At 33.3% G+C, this 21,970-nt stretch overlaps 2 long non-coding RNA genes across 13 annotated transcripts in view; one reads left to right on the plus strand and one right to left on the minus strand.

The window, feature by feature from the left end:
• The window catches only part of LOC143225230 (uncharacterized), a 147,046-nt gene that overhangs the window by 111,030 nt on the left and 14,046 nt on the right, over positions 1–21,970 (minus strand). The window contains exons 4-5 of one of the 9 annotated variants that reach the window (XR_013013713.1): positions 20,643–20,756; positions 1,547–3,337 (exon numbers count right to left, since the gene is read on the minus strand). The exons of 2 other annotated variants lie outside the window; for them this stretch is intronic. This is a non-coding gene — a long non-coding RNA (uncharacterized LOC143225230). 6 more of the 9 variants (XR_013013712.1, XR_013013714.1, XR_013013711.1 and 3 more) reach the window with 6 other exon arrangements.
• LOC143225232 (uncharacterized) overlaps positions 1–21,970 on the plus strand; it is a 58,451-nt gene that overhangs the window by 30,384 nt on the left and 6,097 nt on the right. For 2 of the 4 annotated variants that reach the window (XR_013013743.1, XR_013013742.1), the window contains exons 2-3: positions 13,793–13,925; positions 21,297–21,467. This is a non-coding gene — a long non-coding RNA (uncharacterized LOC143225232). The remainder of the gene's footprint in view (positions 1–13,792; positions 13,926–21,296; positions 21,468–21,970) is intronic. The other 2 variants (XR_013013744.1, XR_013013745.1) reach the window with 2 other exon arrangements.

Raw genomic sequence — 21,970 nt, forward strand, 5'->3', positions numbered from 1 at the left:
TATAAGAAAAACATATAAACACACACTTCAATACCCATAAGCACTCGCCTAAGCCTACCACTGGCAATATTACCAGTAAATTGGCAAATGAGTTATCGCCGAGTTGTTGTCTCTCTTCATTAAATTACATTTAATTATATTACATCTAAAGTTTGGATATGCTGTTTAAAATTCACGCTATCCTTCCTTTTGATGTAATCTGTTTTATAAGAAATGTTGCAGCTTTCTTAAACAAATATATGTATATATAGATGTGTGTGTGTTCTCCAAAACAATCAACGGCACTTATCTTCGTGCACTCTGCTGCTTACAAACCATTTTTCAGCTAGGATAAAACTTCCTTTAGTGAAGGCCCGGCATGGACTCGTAATCAGAGAGTCGCAGTTTCGAATCTCCGACACACCAAACATGTTCGCCCTTTCAGCCGTGGGGGCGTTATTATGTTACGGTCAATCCCACTATTCTTTGGTAAGAGAGTAGCCTAAAAGTTGGCGGTTGGTGGTGATGACTAGCTAACTGCCTTCCCTCTAGTCTTACACTGCTAAATTAGGGACGGCTAGCGCAGATAGTCTTCGCGTAGCTTTGCGCGAAATTCGAGACAAACCAAACAAGAATGAAAGAAATTAACAAATCAATAAATAACTAGTTAGTCTGCTGAATAATGGTGGTTAATTAATTGTGACCGTATGTCATATGTTATCCAAACAACATAACTATTGCAGCTTACAGAGGTGAATAAGGACTAAACTAAACTTAAAGTTTAAACTTCTGTCGTGCTAGCTTAGCTAGTTTATGAAGTATTGTTCAGAACTACACAAGGGCTACCTCACTATCACTCCCTATTTGGAGCTGATAAACTATAGGGAAAGCAGCTAGTCAACACCACACACTTTTAAGCTACTCTTGTCTCCTTGAAAAGTGAGGTTTGACCGTCGGTCGCTCTCATGACTTACCCATGGTCTCAGTATGCGAAGTGTATTTTTGTGAAACAAGATCTAAAATAGGAAACGGGTACAAATGAAAAAATACTAATAAATAACATACAAACTGAACAATTTACGATACATGAACATAAAAAACAACAAAAGCTAAGAAAATACTAAAGGTACGATACACAGATATAGGAAACAACAACAACCAAAAGCATACTCAAAGCTTGATACATGAACATAGGAAATAACAACAGCTACGAAAATACTCAAGGTACGATACACGACCACAGGAAACAACAACAGCTTGGAAAATACTCAAGGTACGACACACGGATATAGGAAACCACAACAATAAAAAATATATGCAAGGTACGATGCACGAAGATAAGAAACAACAGTTTGTTTGTTTGTAAGACTAGAGGGAAGGCAGCTAGTCATCACTACCCACCGCCAACTCTTGGGCTACTCTTTTACCAACGAATAGTGGGATTGACCAAAACATTATAACGCCCCCACGGCTGAAAGGGCGAGCATGTTTGACGCGACGGGGATGCGAACCCGCGACCCTCAGATTACGAGTCGCACGCCTTAACGCGCTTGGCCATGCCGGGCCAGGAAACAACGGTACCTAATAAAATATTCAAGGTATGTTATACGGATATAGAAAACAACAACAGTTAAGAAAATACTCAAGATACGATATACGAACATAGAAAAGAACAACAGATAAGACAAAAGTATATAACAACAGCAGCTAAGAAAAACAAATTTAAAACTTGATAAGGTTAGGTATACAAACAAATGAAAATGCGGCTCTGGTTCGTATATGTTATTTTATTGACATTAATCAAGCTATAAACATTGTAATTACACAAGAAAGAGCTGCTAGTATTTCATGAGCGTTGCTTTCATAACACCGGAATAATTGGTTACTTAGGTTTAGTACCAGATGCAACTAGGTATTTTTAAGACCCGTATTGACTGGAATAGAACGCAACCAACCTGAACGTGAAACATAGTAAAAACGCTACATAACGCTCACGACAATAGTTCACATTAAATGGAAAGTATCGTCCGACTATGTTAAAGAACACGGCCAGTCATATTTACCCGATACACGTAGTAATTAAATAACAGTCAAATTAACCAATTATATTTATTAGATTATTTACACACTATTACATATCCAAAATCGTTATTTACAAAATTTTTATGTATCTCATCACATAAATGTGTGTCTACCACGGAAGTTTTTTAATAACCTGTTACAAAAAATAGATTAGCTTGGAAGAGATCTGAAAATATTTTTGGCTCTCTAGGTCATCAGCCGTTTTTCCATAGATATTTTTTTCCCTCTGTAATCTGAGACCAGCCTTATATACATAAATTGAACAAACATCTGCAGTCCACAAACGTAATTCATCAGCGAAATATGTAACTGTTTTATAAAAGTACATATATTAATTTAAAATATCCTACTTTTCTTAAGAAAACTTTTAGAGAAAAACATAAAGCAAATCTTGTTTTTTAGGCTTTTATACGCACTGGAACAGAACAGAGCCTTTAAAATTTATAATTGTTTAAACTATAAGAACAGTCCCCATCAACTGAATCTTTTTAAGAGAATATATCCTATTCCTCATATGTGGCTGAGATCTATATTTTTTAAAGCTAGTTCAGTTGAAAGGGGATACTGATTTCTTCGGATGGCAAATTCTTATCATCTCTTATCAAAGTTCTGGCCGTCTGTCATTATTATCATGCCGACATTAATAAAAGGATCAACACTTCTCTGTGAAGAATAAAGGCGGATGTGAAAGTATCATGATAATTTGTGTCTTTTGCTTCGTATACCTCCACGTGACGGTAGACTTAATGCTTACAAAACCAAATTAAGTTGTAGATGTATTTTAGAATAGTTTCAATGAAGTGAATGTCTTATATTCTATCCATTTCAAGCACATGGTTCGGAAAATTGTATTAGCTGTTGTCAAGGCCAATTTTAATATCGAATGAACATATTATGATAAGCTAGAATATTTTAGGAATTTAGAGTGAACTTTTAAAAATGTAATAATTAATTAAAAATCAATTCATGTTATACTATTTTCTGTTAGTCAATTAGAATGACTTTTAAGATTTAAAAAAAAAAAAAAACCTTAACGAAGGTAGCGCCATCTAGTACACAATATCATAGTTACTAAACTATTATACACAAATTATATTTTTAACTTTTTAACGCAAATTGTAGTTTGTTATAAGACGTTTCTATAAATATAAATAAAATAACCACATATATCTCCTGAATGTAACTTTATTAGCTCAATAGTCCAGTATTACAGCTTCGTCAGGAGCTATCGATATCCCACATTCTTCCCCGGAGCCCATAATGTCTCTCGGTGACCCTGTTTCAAAGTCAAATACTTGTTCATTACAGAATATATATGTAAATAAAAATATATTGTTTAACGTATTCGTGCAACTCTGCCGTGAAAATCAATTTCAGCTTGGATTAAAAACAACAATAATGTCAGTTTGAAGCCAGGTACAATATAACTATGAAAAACAGATAAAAATAACTTTAAGAGGTCATTAAGAGCTTTTTTTTCGACAATAACATTTGTAGTGGAATTTAGCTTGTTTGAGCATTTGTGGATTTTGTTAGTTCACGTGATTAAACACAGCCTTTAATAGTTATTTGTGCATGCTTAACTGGTCACTCTGATCCATTGTATCGTACATAACTCGATGATCACAATGGATGGTGTCTGAGTTTATACATAAGAATGGAGTAATGAATAGGGTCAGGAAGCATTGTTTACATGTGCATGAGCGTCTACGTAAAAAACAATGATCTACAAAAGAAACAATAAGAAAATGTATTTTAACCTATATTACAGTAGTCCTGATGTCAACCTCCACATTCATGATAGGAGTAAAATCCAAAAGAAAAGCCAATCCTGCACACTAGTGTCCTCTTTACAATAACTGGAGAAAGTATTAAACTTTGCTCAAAGACCTTTCTATCACTTACGTCCCAACTATAGATGTACCAGAGCATCAGTAATAATAAAGCTTGATCCGCATTTTCAGACTTCCAACTGTGCATGCAGCTAGTGTTTAATATAAACGTCACGAACTAACGCACCTATTCAACGCAGAGGGTAGAAATAGGGTCCTCGTGAATGATATAGGAGTTTCTGATGCGACGCTCTTCCATATGGGATCTACAACTTGATGACAATAGGTTCAGCGGGTACCCAGTTATATGCGAACACAAAAAGAATTTCATCAAATAATGGTTTAGATTATTGAGACGAAGGTGAAACAACTAAAAACTTGTCCATTCTAAACATCGAATCCCTTTTTCCTAAACATAAACACAAACAAGTAATATTGTTCATAGGATTCCTGGTTGGTTAATAGGACCACTGAGTGAGTTAAATAGCACACTTAGTACACCATTATGAATGTCCGCATTGCAAAAATGTTAAATACATTTCTAACATTAACTTCAAAATAACATACTGTTGTTATTTATAAACCAACAGTTTTCCCACGAAAGGTTAATTCAATGTTTTTCGAACTCAATAATTAAATATATGCTCTTAACAGTAATTTTTAGTAAATTAACGATAATAAATAATAAGACCTTTTAATTATGCACTTACTATGAGATACCTGGAAGTTGAAATAATAAAATGTTACAAAATTGGTAATGTGTAACAGAAAAATATCGATAAGAAACAGTAAAATGACTTTTTTCTTTCTGGGGAGATGGGGGTTTGTTTGTTTGGTTAGTTTGTTTTGAATTTCGCGCAAAGCTACACGAGGGTTATCTGCACTAGCTGTCCCTAATTTAACAATTAAGACGAGAGGAAAGGCAGCTATTCATCACCACCTATCGCCAACTCTTGAGCTACTCCTTCACCAACGAATAGTGTGATTTACCATCACATTATAATGCCTCCACAACTGAAAGAACGAATATGTTTGGTGTGACGGGAATTCGATCCGCGACCCTCAGATTACGAGACGACCGCCCTAACCACCTTACCATGCGCTTTGTCTGCTCCTATTATGTGGTTAACAGCACTGCTTCAGCTATAAAATAAGTATGTATCAGGAAAAAAAAAGAAAGGATCAGACCTTAAACACACATTTATACTGAGTAACATATAACACAGAAAACCTTCATTGCAGTTCACATTTTACGTAGGTAAGGTGTATTTTTTCTCAACTCGATAGTTTCTTTGTTTGAAGTTAAGCACAAAGCTACACAATGGGCTATTTGTGCCCCGCTCACCATTAGTCAGTTTCTAGCGTTGTAAGTCAATAGCGAGGTATTTCCAATCGACAAAATGGTCGTTATCAAATCTCAGTTGTAAATACGAAGAACAAAAATTTTCGTTCTAATTGTGTGTATCGAACTCCACAGAGCTTGCTTGTCCTACACTAATTAAATAGTGTCATTAACACTCGCTCGGCTGAAAGGAGTGATGCCAGATGATGTATGAATCCAATTTTATCAGACACTATCTATTAACGTACGATTTTACTTACAAAACACGGACAATATAGAACCACTTAGACCTTCAGGGCTGCACTTGCACACCCACCACTAAGAATTGTAAAATTTTAAGCCCTCTGTTTATTTTACAGAATATCAGTGATTCCACTCTTAAGCCTTTTGAAAACTTTTAAACTAGCTTGTGTCTTCTCGCCCTAATGTCTTCAAAATAAAGCACAAAGAAATTAGATGCTTTTATCCAATCGACACCTAAGATAACCTTACAAACTTCAATATGATTACCTTTCATTCTTCTTTTCTTTTCTGAAGAAAAAATACGTTAGACGACTTTAACCTATCCCCATAAGATAATCCTTCTTTCGATCCCCAAATTATCCTACTAGCCCTCTCATTTCCAATAATAATAAAACAAAAACCTGGAAAAATGATTCCAAGTAAGGTCTAATTGGTGATTTGTATAGGCTATCACCTATTTTTATATGAAATCAACGTCTGTAAACACACACTAAAATTCTCTTAGCTATACTACAAGCAACAGACCACTGCTTCGATAACTTGAATGACTTATCCCACAATGTGCCGAAATGCTTTATTTCAGCTATTCAATCACGCTGTTGAGCAAGCTCTCATCTATGTTACAGGTGTTATTTCAGTCATAATAACCCGAATACATTACCTCGTACTTACTATATAATTAAAGTTAAATTTCCAAATATTTGCCAGATAGCAAGTAACATCCTCGAAGAGTTAACCCACTGAGGTAAAATTTCCCTTTACTGAATCCATGTTGACTTTCTTTTATAATGTCATTTTTTATTACACGATTTTGTAGTTTCTTTTATTGGACTTTCTAGAATCTTTACTACGAACGAATTAAGATTAACTCTTCTTCGTCATCACACCTTTAGAAATAACATTATTATTAAAAACTTTTACTCCTCATGCACGTAATCACTGTATGTTTACTGATCCATCAAAAATGAGAATGGCTCGCATGTTTGATCTTTTATCTCCTGGGTAAAACTTTGTCTGGTGCTAGCACTTCTATCAGTGTTTCTTCTTACCACCAAAGAACTAATACATGGTTCAGTTGAATTCTAGTGTTTCCCGTACAAAGTCAGTCAACTTATTCACTATACGTTTGTACGTGGAAGATCTCTCAAACATAGTTTTTTGTTTTTGAATTTCGCACTAAGCTACTCGTGGGCTATCTGTGCTAGCCGTCCCTAATTTAGCAGTGTAAGACTAGAGGGAAGGCAGCTAGTCATCACCACCCAACGCCAGTTCTTGGGCTACTCTTTTACCAACGAATAGTGGAATTGAGCGTAACATTATAACGCCCCCACGACTGAAAGGACAAGCATGTTTGGCGTGATTGGGATGCGAACCCGCGACCCTCAGATTACGAGTCGCACGCCTTAACACGCTTGGCTATGCCGGGCCGTCTCAAACATAGCAACATAATTTCTATGACAAATAAAATTGCATTCATAACAAAATATTAAGATGTTAATTGGAAATACTATTAATAATCAGATGTCTCTGTGTGTGTGATTTGTTATAGCAAAGCCACATCCGCCTATCTACTGTATCTACCGAGAAGGATTGAACCCCTGACTTTAGCGTTATAAATATGAAGAATTTCAGCTATCCCACAGAATAATTCATACTTCGGTGCGTGTTTAATTTATTTTCCCATTCCAATGTCACTATGAACATATTCGCGTTTTGAAAACAAATGCTGACAGAACATGAGTACATTGTAAAAATTTTAGAATAATTCAGATGTAGAAAGAAGGAAGCATTTAACAGTCTTTACGACGGGTCTCGATTCCGTTAGAACAAAAAATAAAACTCCTTGGTCTTTCCAAACACGGGAACTTGATTTCTAATATAAAGATTCAAAATATACCGATTATAGGCAAATATATTGTACAATCTTATAAGACTTATGCTATATAAATAAGCCTAATGTTATAGTTTTCTAATATGAATTTATACTTTCAGTAGTTTCAATTAGCATTCGTAATGAAGAAACTATATTAAAACATCACGAAATTTTTAGCACAAAATTCAGTCCTTGTATATGAAATAAAGATTGCGTACAAAATTATCACATAATAGTTTCTATTTGTCCTTAAATGTTTCTTTTTATAATATTACGCATTATTATAATATTATGCAGCATTATAATATTATTATATTTTTCCAAAAATATTTGTTCTTTTGTTTTAAACAAGCAAAGAAATGACTCAAAATTTGTTAATTAAATTTCGAGCAAAGCGACTCTATGGCTACCTGTGCTAGTCATCCTTAACTTTGAAGACATAGACTTGTAACATACCAGCTTGTTACATACTATCTGTGCTAGTCATCCTTAACTTTGAAGACATAGAGTAGAAGAAAGCCAACTAGTTACACACTATTTCTGCTAGTCATCCTTAATGTGAAGATACAGATCAGAAGCAAACAAGCTAATTAACATTATACACCGTCAACTCTTTTTCTCAACAAACAGTTGGGTTGACTTTCACATCATAACACTCCTCACAATTGTATAGGTATGTCTGAAGGCGGGATTCAATTCGCAAAGTTTATACTGTAAATTCATAGCCATGTCCAAAACTTATTAACTAGATACATCATAAAACCAAATTTGCAGATGTTCTTATTAAGTTTCAAACTAAAATATTTTGTATACTAAAAAATATGTTCATTGTCCAAACATTTTATTCTTACACTCATAAAATATCGGTTAAATTCCAAATAATAATAAAGAATGAATGATCACATTCATCACCATTGCTATGTGTATACTGAAAAAATAATAGTATGTTAATATGAAAAAAATTAGTAATTAATTTTCAATGGGGTCACCAAAAACAACATTCGTAAATACCGAGAATACCACACGAGGTTCATATTGCCCTACTTTAATATTACTCATTAATCTGCTACGATTAATTGCTTTTTATATTTATGAATAGTTCTAATTATTATAATAACATCTACGTCCAAAAAAAAACGTTACAACACCGTACTCTAACAAAGGAGAAAGATACACTGTTCAGCACCACATGCGTTTCTTAGAACATGGGTGACCCGTATTTAATCGCTCTGCAATCTTCCAGGAAAACAGATCTGGTGAATAAAAGGAATTAAACGATGTAAACGTTCTTGGAAACTAGTCTGAATGATAAACATTTTACCAGTTTTCTTTCCTACATTTCGCAAGTGTATTACGAAATCATTAGTCTTCTCATTTAACATTTTACACCTGATTATTACGTAGTTTTCGCGACTGCGAAACAATATAACAAACGTAATACAAGTTCCCATGGATTTTAGTTTGTTCTCCAATATCTTGTGCAGGTAAAATTATTATTTAGGAGAAAATTCACTTCACAAATTGCATTTCTACGCACTGCCCAAGAAGTTCATCTTTATAATCAAAAAACAGTTTACGTGGTTGTAATGAATAAGATATCTATAGAAAACAAACCCCAAATCCTTAGTCATGGACTTTTTTTCTGCAGCGAAATACTGAATGAGGCTCAGCTTTAATTAAAACAAATCTAAAATATATTTGTGTGTGTCGCTATATAAATATACATACGTAATTATTGTGACGTATTATATCGTTGGGTGGGTTCACTTGGTTCATCCAGAAAATAATGCGAAGTTTAGCACACGTAACGTTAACGAGTTTACTTCTTCACTAATGTTCTATGAACGCTACATGCTACGTTGAAAGTGGTATTCCTAACTTCACAACGTTTCAGTGATAATTCTGAAACTAATTTACGCCTAATTTGGAAATGTTTATAGCTAATCGATAAACAAGAAACATTGATTAACAGCTTACTAACTCAAACAAACATGCCACCTATGATGGTCTAACTTACTAGAACTCTTTAATTGATTCTAACACAATTTGTTTTTCACATTTTACTAGTTTCCTAAGTACTACAAGAAGTTTCAAGATTCCAAGGAGGTCTAAACTTTCATGACACTTTTAGACTTCATACAATAATTACATCATATAAAAAGCTCCCTCTACTGAAGAGAACATTAAAATAATATAGTAAAGAACAATATATATATATATTTTTTTTTATGCGACTCTTCCAATAATACGTTTTTTTCCTTAGCAGCACAAAATTACATTCGTTTTTGTTTTGTTTTTTACATTTATGCAACTACGAGGTCAAATATTTTAAATAACTCCTATAAGAAAATTACCAAAGGAACAAGTCATCTTTACACCTGGGTGTCAGGGTAGTTACAAAATGAATAAAGCCTATATATACTTAAAACACCAGTTACACAGGTTATTATATTTCATGTTTCTAAACATCTTTTTTTGAATAAAAGTGTACAAAAAATCAGTACCAATGATATAATATGTATATATGTTAAAAGTGTTTTAAGCTATGTTATACATTCATGTGGTTTCAGGCATAAAGCACGACTTACTGAATGTACATGCATAAATCTTCATTACCAAAATATATCAATACTATGCATGGTTATATTAAAAAAAAAAAACTTTTCTTGCTTTGTTATTCAATATCTAACGGAAATTTAAGCTTTGTATTTAATACTTACACGATTCATATCTAATATTTATGTTTACTTGTGAATAATCACTTAAACCAGTCACTCTGTATAAAGTTAATGGGAAACTTTACACTAGTAAATACCTCCTAAAGAAGTAATAAAAAAGCCCTTCTTTAAAACAACTTTTGATATTAAAATACATTTTGTGATTAATTTCAACTGTATCCATTCTAAAATAACAAAATGTGGTTCAAATTAATTTAGCATACAAATGTTGTCTTAATATCCAATCAGTGTGGCTCATATATTGTAGACCCTTAATATGTGATAACTGTATAAAATGCTTACCAAGTTGCACTGAGAAACATGTTTTCTGACAAGTTTGAATATGTACAGTATCGTTATCAAACACCCAAATGCTTTTCTTTTACTAACTACCATTTTTATTTGTATTTTTTTCAACAACATAAGACTGGTAATTTGGACAAAATGTATGTCAGTGTCTAGGAAAAGTAAAGATCAATGAAATCTGTCTAGAACAGATGGCACTCGCAGTAGTTCCATTTAGGGATATGCCTGATATCCTGGTTAAGAATAATGAAAACCATATTAAACAACTTCTGTAACAATCTTTGATACAGCCTGTATCATGTCCAAATTTTCTTAAATCAAACCTAAAATTCTTAATGTTCCTATGGTGAAATGTATTTCCCTCTAAGGATAGTAGTTTTTTAAAATAAAATAATTGTTTTTGTACAGTCACTGTATATTTCAGAGTTGTATTAGTAAACAGCTATCACTTTCATTTTTCATTACAATATAATTTTTTTTAAACAGAATATTATGAAAAATAGCATGCATTAACAGAAATCGCAATCAGGTCTTTGACAATCTTACAAGTATCATTTACCATACTTTTTTGAACCAAACTGTTTATGGAATTTAATGAATACAACTACACATGTAAATGTGTTCATGAAAAGTAAAATAACTGTTCTAGAAGATCCAGGTAGATATTGGGTCTAACATCAGCATAAAAATACCAGTAGCATATTTTCATTTAAGCTTACAAAAGTTTAAAATGTACAAAATAAACATGAACTAACATAGCTATAGTTAATTAACAGACAATATAACATTAAAAGGACAACAAGGAAATAGACTGTGACAAAAATAATGAATATAAGTTTGAAAGAGGCATGCATTTACTAGGAGAGCATCTCATCCTTACATGTTCCAACAGCAAAGGAACCAATGAAGGAGGGATAGGGCAGAGTACCATTAGCCACTGCAATGAAAAAAAGAGAACAAACCTCTCCAGAAAACTCCTCTGGAATATGATGAAATGTCTGCAATATGGTGAAGTGACAAAAACTAATACAAAATGGTGATAAGAAAGAGACAAAGACATGAAACTTGGGGACTAGAAAGAAAAACAGAAGTAAATTTATCAGTCCTCCAAACAGGTAGAGCAATTGAAATGAAGAATGGCTGTAAGCCAGGACTAAAAAAATCAAGTACAGGAAAAGGAATAAGGTATGGGTGTGCAATTGTTCAAGACCCTAACATCAGGGGAAGGAGGGAAGACAAAGTGATCTTGAGTATGGGTTTCATGTAGTAAAGTAGAGGGGACTAATAAACATAAGGAAATGATGAAGAAAATAACACACCTGTAAAATATATCAAGGAAGATATTAAAGGGTGAGGTTTTTCTTCAAATATAAAGCTGTACATAGAGCAAATCTTGATGGGAGAAATGGCTGATGAAAATCATCATCACCTTGGTCATACTTAAACTGAAGAAAAGGAACACTGGCTAACTGGATGAAAAGAGGAAACTCAGAATGCATGAAGGTACCTACACACTGAACAATGGCTATCACATTCTCAGAAGGCAACAAGCCCCCAATAGCTGCAATATACACATTTTGTATAGTACATATCAAGAAACATAGTGGAAAAGTTTTGTTGTTTTTTTTAATAAATGAAATTAAATAAACCATACTGGTTGTGTGAAACATAAACATTAAACCAGGATGAAAGATAAACTATATCTTGACATATTGATAGTAGCTTCAAGTCAATCTCTTCCAGAACATCCACATATGTTGCCAGTGTTAATTTATTCGTGGCACCAGTGTATCATGCTAGTAAATTGTACAGTTCTAATGGCACTATTTCTTTTGCATCACATTGTGCAACTTGGGATACTATGACTGATTCTGAGACAAGTCTTGCTCAATTTCAGCTTCATTTAAGTGCAAAAATATCAAAATGTTTTCTACAAGAAGGTAGCAACTGTACTTGTCAAGGTCAACGTTGATTTCAGTGAAGAAACTGTTTGTACATGGTAAAACTTACCATACCAACGACACCATGTTGCAGTACCAAATTCATGAGACAGCCTTTGGTCAAGCCAAATAATAATTTAAAAAGGTATTCAGTTCTTTGAGCTGCACATAAAAACTATGACTTTTTTTTTTCACCTGAAAAGGCAGAATCTTGTAGACAGCTCTCATTTAATAGAATTTCATGAGCAAGTATCAGAACCTGCTGTCAGACCAGATGTTGCATGCATTCTTACTAAATAGGATGTCAGCAATACTGGCAGAGTTTCAGGATGGACTGGTTTAACACTGTTCTCCATGGAAACACACAACTATAAAAAAATTAGCAATTTGTTTACCACTTATTAAAGCATCATCTACAAAAATAGCAGTTGTTAATACTATTATGGAGCAGAGTATTGAAACAGCAAACTATCCTGAATTAGAACATATAATAATAATTTCTGATCAACCCATCTGTGCTAAAATGCAAGAGATTTGTTGGAACAATGAAAATTTTCAATGTTGCACTACTGTTCTCTTAGACGAATTACACACTCAAGTATCTTTCCTTGGAATAATTGGATTGCATTTCAAACGGGATGGTCTTTAAGATATACTTCTAGAAAGTAACACTGTTAATCAAGGTTCTATCAATAGCATGCTCAATGTACATCATTAAAATTACAGGTTACAAGCATATAAGCTTTTGCTTGAAGCACTACAATGTCTTACATCCAGTAGCCTTACAAAGTCTGATAAAGAAGTAGACTGTTATTTATCATTAATGCATCAAATGAAGACAGCATATAAAACAACATCAGATAATGAACAGTTGATTTCTGAGGATTCAAAGATGTTGATAGAGCAGTATCAGGAATGAGAAAAGAGAGATAAATCCAACAATTGATTTTTGAAATTATTCTAGGAAGTGGGAGGTTCATATGCAAGATTTTACTTTCCATGTTTATTACATAATAATTTTTCACATTAATTATAAATACATTCTGTAAGGTCTTAGTAACAGGAAAAGTGATGTTGCCTTTTCTTTTCTGCTGCTTTTATTAATCCTGAGCTGAGGTTAAAGGTAACAACGATTTTGACAAAAACATTGCAAATCTGAAATATCAAGTATTAGTTTTCAGCATAAGCATTATGTAAATGATATGTGTGTTAAAAAACTGAATAGTAACATTAGTTGCACACAGTTAACATTTTTTTCAGGTACACTAAAAGAAAACTGCATTTCTTATGGAGTTCAACTGACAAAAATAAGTTCATGACACTTATAGCATGAAATATCAAGGCTGCCTAATGACTATATTTATTTTCTGTTTCAGGACCTAGGCAGACTGACTATAAATTAAGCATTAAATTTTGAAGGACATAATGATAAGTGAAACACAAATGCATTTATTTGAAAAATATAATTTCTTCCACAGATTTGACCTGACAAGGCAAGTCCTAGGAGATGGATGTACAAGTAAGAGATAATCCAAGTACTAAATGTGTTAGACAAGAGACAGACTATACACATTAATACTACAACAGAAGACCATTATCAAGATACTATTGGTGACTAATTATTCCCTCAATGCAGACTTAAAACTTTTAGCCTTCACACATAAACATGGAGGGTATGCAGTGGTGGAATTCAAAAATTTTAATAATCAGTTCTACCCCACTTTACACACACCCATTTTTTGCAATGAAAATAACAACAAAAATATCTTACTGAAATAATATTTAGCATACTTTAAATATTTCCAAATTACCACTTGATTATCATCAAAATCTTTATTCCTTCCATGTTTTACCATGTTGTCATCAGCTGTGTTTTACCCTGTTGTCATCAGCTGTGTTTTACCCTGTTGTCATCAGCTGTGTTTTGTTTTTTTTCTTAGCCATGTTTGAACTGAAAAAGAGGGATCCCATGAATACAATGGGAGGCCAACCAAATTAACTGTCACCAGTTTTGCACATTTTCAACTATAAGGCAGCTTCTTTCATCTGAATGTATGATATTCATTATTTAAAACCCTCTTTCTGCCTCTGTGGAACTAAGAACAACAGTATTAATGATATTTTTAGTCTTTTGTACAGTTCTTGGAATCTCATGATTATGGCAATTTTGAAGGGCATTTCCACATATCATGGAAATCATTAATGCTGATTTCTTGATGAAAGAGCTTACTAAACATATACAATTTCTCTTCAGCAGCTTCCAAGGGACAACAACTTCATCAATATTCCAAGAATCTGACTGAAGTATGTTTACCAGTTCATGAATTTTATTGTCATTTTCTTGTGCATTATTTTTTATATAAAGTGGTCACAATCCATCAATCTGGCTTTCATATTTTTTATCACTGCTTCCAGTAGTTTTTGATGAGGAAGGCCTACATATCTTTGGTTTTCAACAAACTCAATATTTCTAAAGTTGTCAGAAGCAATGGTTTCATAAATTTTCTTTTCAAAGATTCCCCTACTTTCTTTGAGCATTTCAAATGCCTTAATGGCCCTTTTTTTTTTACTAGTTTTTCAGCTCTTGCTAAATTTAAATTTCTAGCTTGAAGGACATTAGAAAGAAAAGAAATTTCTTATTGTATATCTATCATTATTGCTAAATCCTCCAGGAAAACTTTGTTACAAAGACAGATAGCATTCCTGAATATTTTTTCTCAGTAGAAAAATATTTGTATAATGCTGGATAAGCATGCCACACAGCAAGTGTTGACCTTAGGCTGCAAGCAGCCCATCTTGGGCCTAGAATTCTGTCAATCTTTAGAATTTGTAGTCCAATTTCATCTAAAATGTTGAAAAGTCCTCTTTGGTTTTTGTTTTTAATTAGTGAAAGATCGTATAGATGTTATCTATGAACACTTTGGAGTGATTCATTTGTTTTATATCAGTGATAGAATCATCTGAAACCAGTTCTAAGTGGTGATTTAACCAATGACAAATTATGATGTCAGGAAAATCATTTTTAAGTTTAGTGCTCACCACAGACTTGCAGCCAAGCATTACACTTCCACCATCTGAACAGAATACAACCAAATTATTTTTCAAATATCCACTATCAAATCCTGCATCATGCAAACTTTTTAATAGAGATGTTTATATAATTTCATCAACTTATCCTTTCAACTTAACCAAATAAAAAAAAAATTATTAGCAAAATATCACAATCTTCAATATTTATAAACATTATGGTCACTGGTTTACTAGATATGGTTGAAGCTTCATCAGTGATGATACAGTTTTAAATTTTGTTCAATTGTTTTTGTAAATATTTCTTTTTCAATTTCCTTTGCAATGTGATCAACTATTTTAACAGCAGTTTTTTTACAAATAGAGTCCCACTCCAATGTCCAACCCATTTTTTATTTGTAGCTCAATCTCATCTTCAATGTCAAAAAATGGTCTGCCTCATTTTGCTACACTGTAGATTGTATTAAACACTTTACATGTAGATTTGATATATTTTTGGTTTATTTTATCTAGGTATTTGGTAATTGCATCATCTGCATGATCTTTCAATTGCATTTCACAAATATTGTGTGCCTTCAATGGAAAATGTTCATTCATCTTATTTTCTGAGAGATGATTGCTAAATGGTTTTATTCCTTCTTGATGCTTCAACACTGTAGCTTCTCCATTCATTGATACATGAATTCCCTTCATGTTTATGGAATCAAATTTGGCACAGTGATCTCAACCAAGTTTCTTGCTGCAAACAACCAAACCATCATATTTTTTCTTGAACTCCTCAGCCTGCTTCATACTCCAGCAATCCAGAAGGGCAGTTGCTGGATCTTCATCATCTCTAGTTTTTGCAGTATCAGAAATGGAAGTTTCATCACTTCTTAAAGTTGCTGTTGTTAGATGTTCAATATTAAGTCTTTTAATTGGTCTCCATGGATTCATTGGCTATGACTCTACAAGTGCTTTCCATGGTAACATCAGCTTATCATCAGCATCAGAGCAGACCCTGCCACCTAAAAAAGATTCACTATTTTAGCACTGCAAGCATTGTAATTATCAGGCTTCAATTCATCATACATCCTTCTCTCTAGAAATTAGTACACCATCTCTGCTTGCCCATGGCTGGAAAATTTGTAAAAATAAATTAGCTACTACTTGAATGACTAAGGATCTAGCATCAGATATTTTATACCAGTTACCTAACTGTGGATGCAAATAACAAAAATGTTACATTTGCATTGTACTGATCTGTGTAACTGTGCATATTGTGAAAATCTTCATATAAATAGTACAGATCTTTCATTAGAGAAAATTGATTACAGTTATGATGATAATGCCAACAAAAGTGACATACATAATTGATTCTTTCAAGACAAAATATCCAACTGCTTGTTTGTTTGACCTCTAGTCTATGTTTACTCCTTAAAATGTCAGAATTAATTTACTTTTTATTTCCCAATCAGTTCTTCACCCATTTTGATGTCTTTGTACATCTGATCTCCAGCCAGTGGTCTTAGGTCTAATAGATCTACACATGCAATTTATATGCAAAAACGGCTCGTTTGGGCTGAGAAAACACTTTACATAGAAGAGCGAAAATATCATGTTCAACAACCAAAACTATATACAAACAAACGGCCTAAGCATGGGCAACCCAGTATCACCAGTTCTAGCCAATATTTTTATGACACAAGTTGAAACACAAGCAATTAACACAGCATTACATCCACCACTATACTGGTATAGATATGTAGATGACACGTTGTGGATTCAAATCTACAGAACACATACTTAATTTTTCAATCACATTAACTCTATACATCCCAACATCAACTTCACATGTGAACAGGAAGAAAACAATCAAATATCATTTCTTAACCTCAAAATTACAAGAACTGATACACAATTTCAAACAGAAATCCACCAAAAAATCACCCATACTGGACTATACATTCCTTGGGACTCAGCACATGAAACAAAACAAAACTCAACATACTAAGAAACCAAATAAACACAGCCATAAAACTATGCTCACCAGATAAAATTAACGATGAATTAGACAAAATAAAACAATACTTCACCAACATCAATAAGTTTCCTCCACAAACCGTAGAAAACATTATACATACACACCTACACAGAAAGCAAAATCAACCAACTAAAGTAAATACAGCTCACGAATCAAAAAACCACTAAAACCATATACTGCTGTATACCATATATTCCCGACATCAGCAAACAAATAACCAACATTTGGCAAAATTAGTAACAAAATATGACATTCCAATTAATACCAAATTTATTCAAAACCCGCACAAAACTGAGGTCTATACTATGTAAAACTACACTGACAAACACCACACCAACATTATTTATAAAATACAATGTGATAACTGCCACGACTTCTATACTGGAGAAACAAGTAGAAAATGGAAACCAGATTCAAAGAACATAAAAAGTCACCTTCACACGTTTTCGAACACTGCAAGTCAAATAAACACAACATAACCATAGAAAACACTCAAATACTAAATAAAGAAACAAACATAAACAAACGTAAAATTAAAGAAGCCTTACTTATACAACAACTTAAACCCAAAATAAACCAATATAAAGGAACGCCTTTATACCTATATTAATATAATAAATAAAATTATATATTCAAACATCTAATACCGCCCTCTACATTTCGACACACAGTTACACAACCCCCTTTCAAACATGTGGTCAGCTTCCGGTCAGTTACCTCTTTCTTTGTGAACCTGACGATGACCAAAGAAGGTCGAAACGTTGTAGTTAAGTTCGCTCTTCTATATAAAGTGTTTTCTCAGCCCAAACGAGCCGTTTTTGCATATAAATTTCTCAACAAGTGGGTTTCTCGTCATCACTGACTACACATGCAATGTCCATCTGTGCCTCAAAAAACACAACACATTAGTTTTTCTTTACTTGAAACTTTCATGGTCTTGTGTAAACTGTTTAACAGACCTATATCCATTATACATGCTAAAAGATCACAATAAGATAAAAGTATCTCACAACTGGTAGAAAACATTAGGTCTTCTTCCCTCTCAAATTACCTCTTGAACAGATTATAAAAGGGTAAATCTTAGTCGTCACATCACTTTCACTTTATAGTCCATTCTGAAAACCAATTCCTGCACTTCGAAAGGTTCTTTCCGCAACAGGATAAGTTTGTTGTTGTCTGTTGTCTGACCTTCTGTCTGACCTTGAAATATTGATCCTTGGCCTTCTTGTCATAGAAGTGCTTCTGATTGCCTTGGGATGTACACAAACCCTCTTGAGCAAGTTGACAATTCTCCTGTATTTGCTTTTGGGGCTTCTTAGTAAGCAAATAATATTGCCTGCAGATACCTGTCCCAGTCATATGGTCTCTCTTTGCATATCTTCTTCAGCATGTGCTCTCTACGCATAAATCAACTCTATCTCAAAGACCATTACATCTGAGATTGTATGGGGTGGTAAAAAGTTCCTAATTGCTGATGAGTCTGCATATGTCTTGCAAAAGTTCTGAAGTAAACTGGGTCCCATGCTTGACTCTACTAGATATTGCCTCAAAGTTTCTGCAGTGAGGGGTCTCTTCTGTGCTTCCTTCAGCTCCTGTAAACCTATACTCTGGATGTCACCTTTCCAAACTTACAGGGATTTGATGTCTTGTTTGTTATTCTTTCCTTGAGCTGTAGTGGTGACTGCAGATACTTTATTAGTCTTCTTTCTGGCTGGTTTCTTCAAACTTATACTGCTTGGTACATTGCTAATCACTAAATCATAAATAGGTGCCTTCATACATATGGTTTCACAGTCTCCCACACAGTATGATGTGTCCACTTCTATCCTTGCTGGGGAAAACTTTCTCACTGTTCCATTAATCACATTAATCCACAGATGTATTTTGTCTGTCATCTTGGCATCAAATATTAAACTGGTTCTCACTGTTGCACTACTGCACACGGTATCTCATAGAACTTTCACTTTCTTGTCCCTGGCACAAGCTTCACCTACTGGCATGTTATGATTTGTTAGCACCTATTAATGTTTGTCACATGTTTCAATCACTACTAGCACTGTTAATCCATTTGTTAACTTGAATTGACCATCAATCATGCACTGTTAAATTATGGAAATACACTTCCTTTTTGTACCAAATGTGACAGGTTGTCTCTATTCTGTTTCTTCTGGCAACAGCATCCATGATGACAGTCACTCTTTTCTTCTTTCTTGCCAGCATCATCTATACAGGTAGCTCCAGCTGTTTTATTTTGAAATTTCTGCTGTTTCTTGTTGCTGACAGACTTGCACTCACTTGTAATGTACCCCATTTTATAACAAATATAGCATGTCTCCTCCCATTTGTCAATTGGGTTCATGTCACCTTTGGTGGCATCTTGTTTCTAGTTGGCCACTCCTTGTTTCAACTTTAACTGGTTATTCTTGGACTTGCCAGTTATATTCTCTTCATGTGCTTTTATATATTGTCCTATCAACTTGATCATCTTGTCCAAATCTTTGGGTTCTCTCTCTTTCAGGAACAGTGACAAGTCAGTTGAGCACACGATCATAAATTGTTCATGTATTAGTAAATCTACTAGTCCTTCAAAGTATTTTCTCACTTCACCATGTCAATCCACCTTGTGAAATATCACCATAGACTTGCCATAAAATGAAATACAGTTTATTTAGTGTCAGGTTTGACTTTTCCAAACTTCCTTCAAAAACCTTCCTTAGTAAACTCATGATGTTTCAAGAAGGTCACATTAATTTGTCATAGTCCATGGCATCTCCCAACATCATGCCTGAATACACTTGTAGGACTTTTCCTGTGAAAAATGGACTTAGACAGACCTCTCAGACACCTCTGTAGAAGTTCTGACTTTGAATGAATCTTTCATATCTTGCCAAGAAAGCATCTATGTCACCTATCTTTTCATCAAATTTGGGCAGTTTACGTCAGCTGGCTCTTACCCCATTGTCATTATTGTGGTCTCCTCTTTCTGCTGGATGAGCTATTCAATTTCAATTTGTGCTCTCATTCTCTTTTCTCTCAGTCTCTCCTTTCTCTTACTCTTGTCTTTTTGTATTACTATCTTTCTTCCTTTTTTCTCTGTTTACACTATTCTCTTTGTAGCCTTTCTTGTTGTTTAATACACTTGTATATCACCATCTTTGAGCCTAAGTTGCTCACCTCTCTATATTCATTTATCAATGTCAGACAGCAAAGTTATATAGCATGGTTGTGACCTTTACAATATTTCTGCCACCACATTAGCCGTATGTATGTATGCCTACCTCTGCTGTTGTTCATGTCTTTTTCTTCTGCTCTTTATCACTGTTTAATCTTGGTTGACTCACTGCTATCAGATTTTAGATATGCATGTGGGCAGGATTCTTTATAGTAGATGTCTGTGAATAAACAGACAGCACACAATCCAACTGTTTTATAATAATATATTTTAAACAAGTCAAATGTATATACAAATGTTCATTATAAAGTTAATAAACACAGTTGTATCCACAGCTTTAAATCATTCTCAAAAAACATAAAAGATATATTAAGTTTATACAATAATATTAAAATTTATAATAATTATATGTTTTTCAGTAGCCATGTATTTAAACAAGTAATAGGAGTTCCAATGAGAGCCAACTATTCTACTTGTATTGCAAATTTGTATCTTTACTTTTATAAAAATAGGTTGATTGAAAACTGCATAAACCCAGACACTTTTGCTTTAACTTAGAAATATATAGATGATTTAATTATTATAAGTAATCCTGAAATAAATAATGCTTTTACACTATTTATGTGGTACAATTAGAATTTTAAAGTACTTCAATTTCTAATTTAGAGGCACATTATTCAGATTTAGAACTTAAAATAATTGATAATAATAACAATCTAAATATTTTTAATAAAAAAAATATTTTTCTTTTCCAATATAGTAATGTACCATATTCTTCTGAGACAATTTTTATCATTTTCCTTGAAAAGAGGAGTAACATTAGTCAAATCCACAGGTTCTAGTTCCTGCCAACTTTACAAAGACAAAAAAACAAAACAAAACCAGCAAGTGGCTCATATATCCATTTCTTAACCTCTTTCAAAATCTTTGGGTAAATATTATATGATCCAAGTGCTTTATCATTCTTTAAACTTTACAATTTGTTCTTAGTATGTTCATAATTAATATGATAATCTTGTTCAGCCTTGTTCCCATTTAGCAACTGTTCAAGTTGAGAAATGTTGCTTAAATTATCATTGGTACAAAGTGAAGCAAAGGTATAACTAAATAACCCAGCCAAAATCATCAGATATTAGTCTTCCAGTGTTATCCTTTAAAGAACATAATCCCAAAATAAGAGTTTGCTCATTTTGATGCATTTTAAGAAATCCTTATCATGTATTTTCACATTTTCAGTCAACCTTTTATCATATATATTTTTTTTACTCCCTAACTATACATTTGACAAATTCTTTTGATTATCTATAGTCTTTCATATCTCCATCACTGAGAAAATCTAAATTTCACATATTTATAATACTCTCTTTAACTAAATCCCCTATATCTTTTCTGAGTCAACCTTGTTCTGTACTTACTGCCATCCATTTTTGTCTA

Source organism: Tachypleus tridentatus, chromosome 9, assembly GCF_004210375.1.
Source record: "Tachypleus tridentatus isolate NWPU-2018 chromosome 9, ASM421037v1, whole genome shotgun sequence".
NCBI lineage: Eukaryota > Metazoa > Arthropoda > Merostomata > Xiphosura > Limulidae > Tachypleus > Tachypleus tridentatus.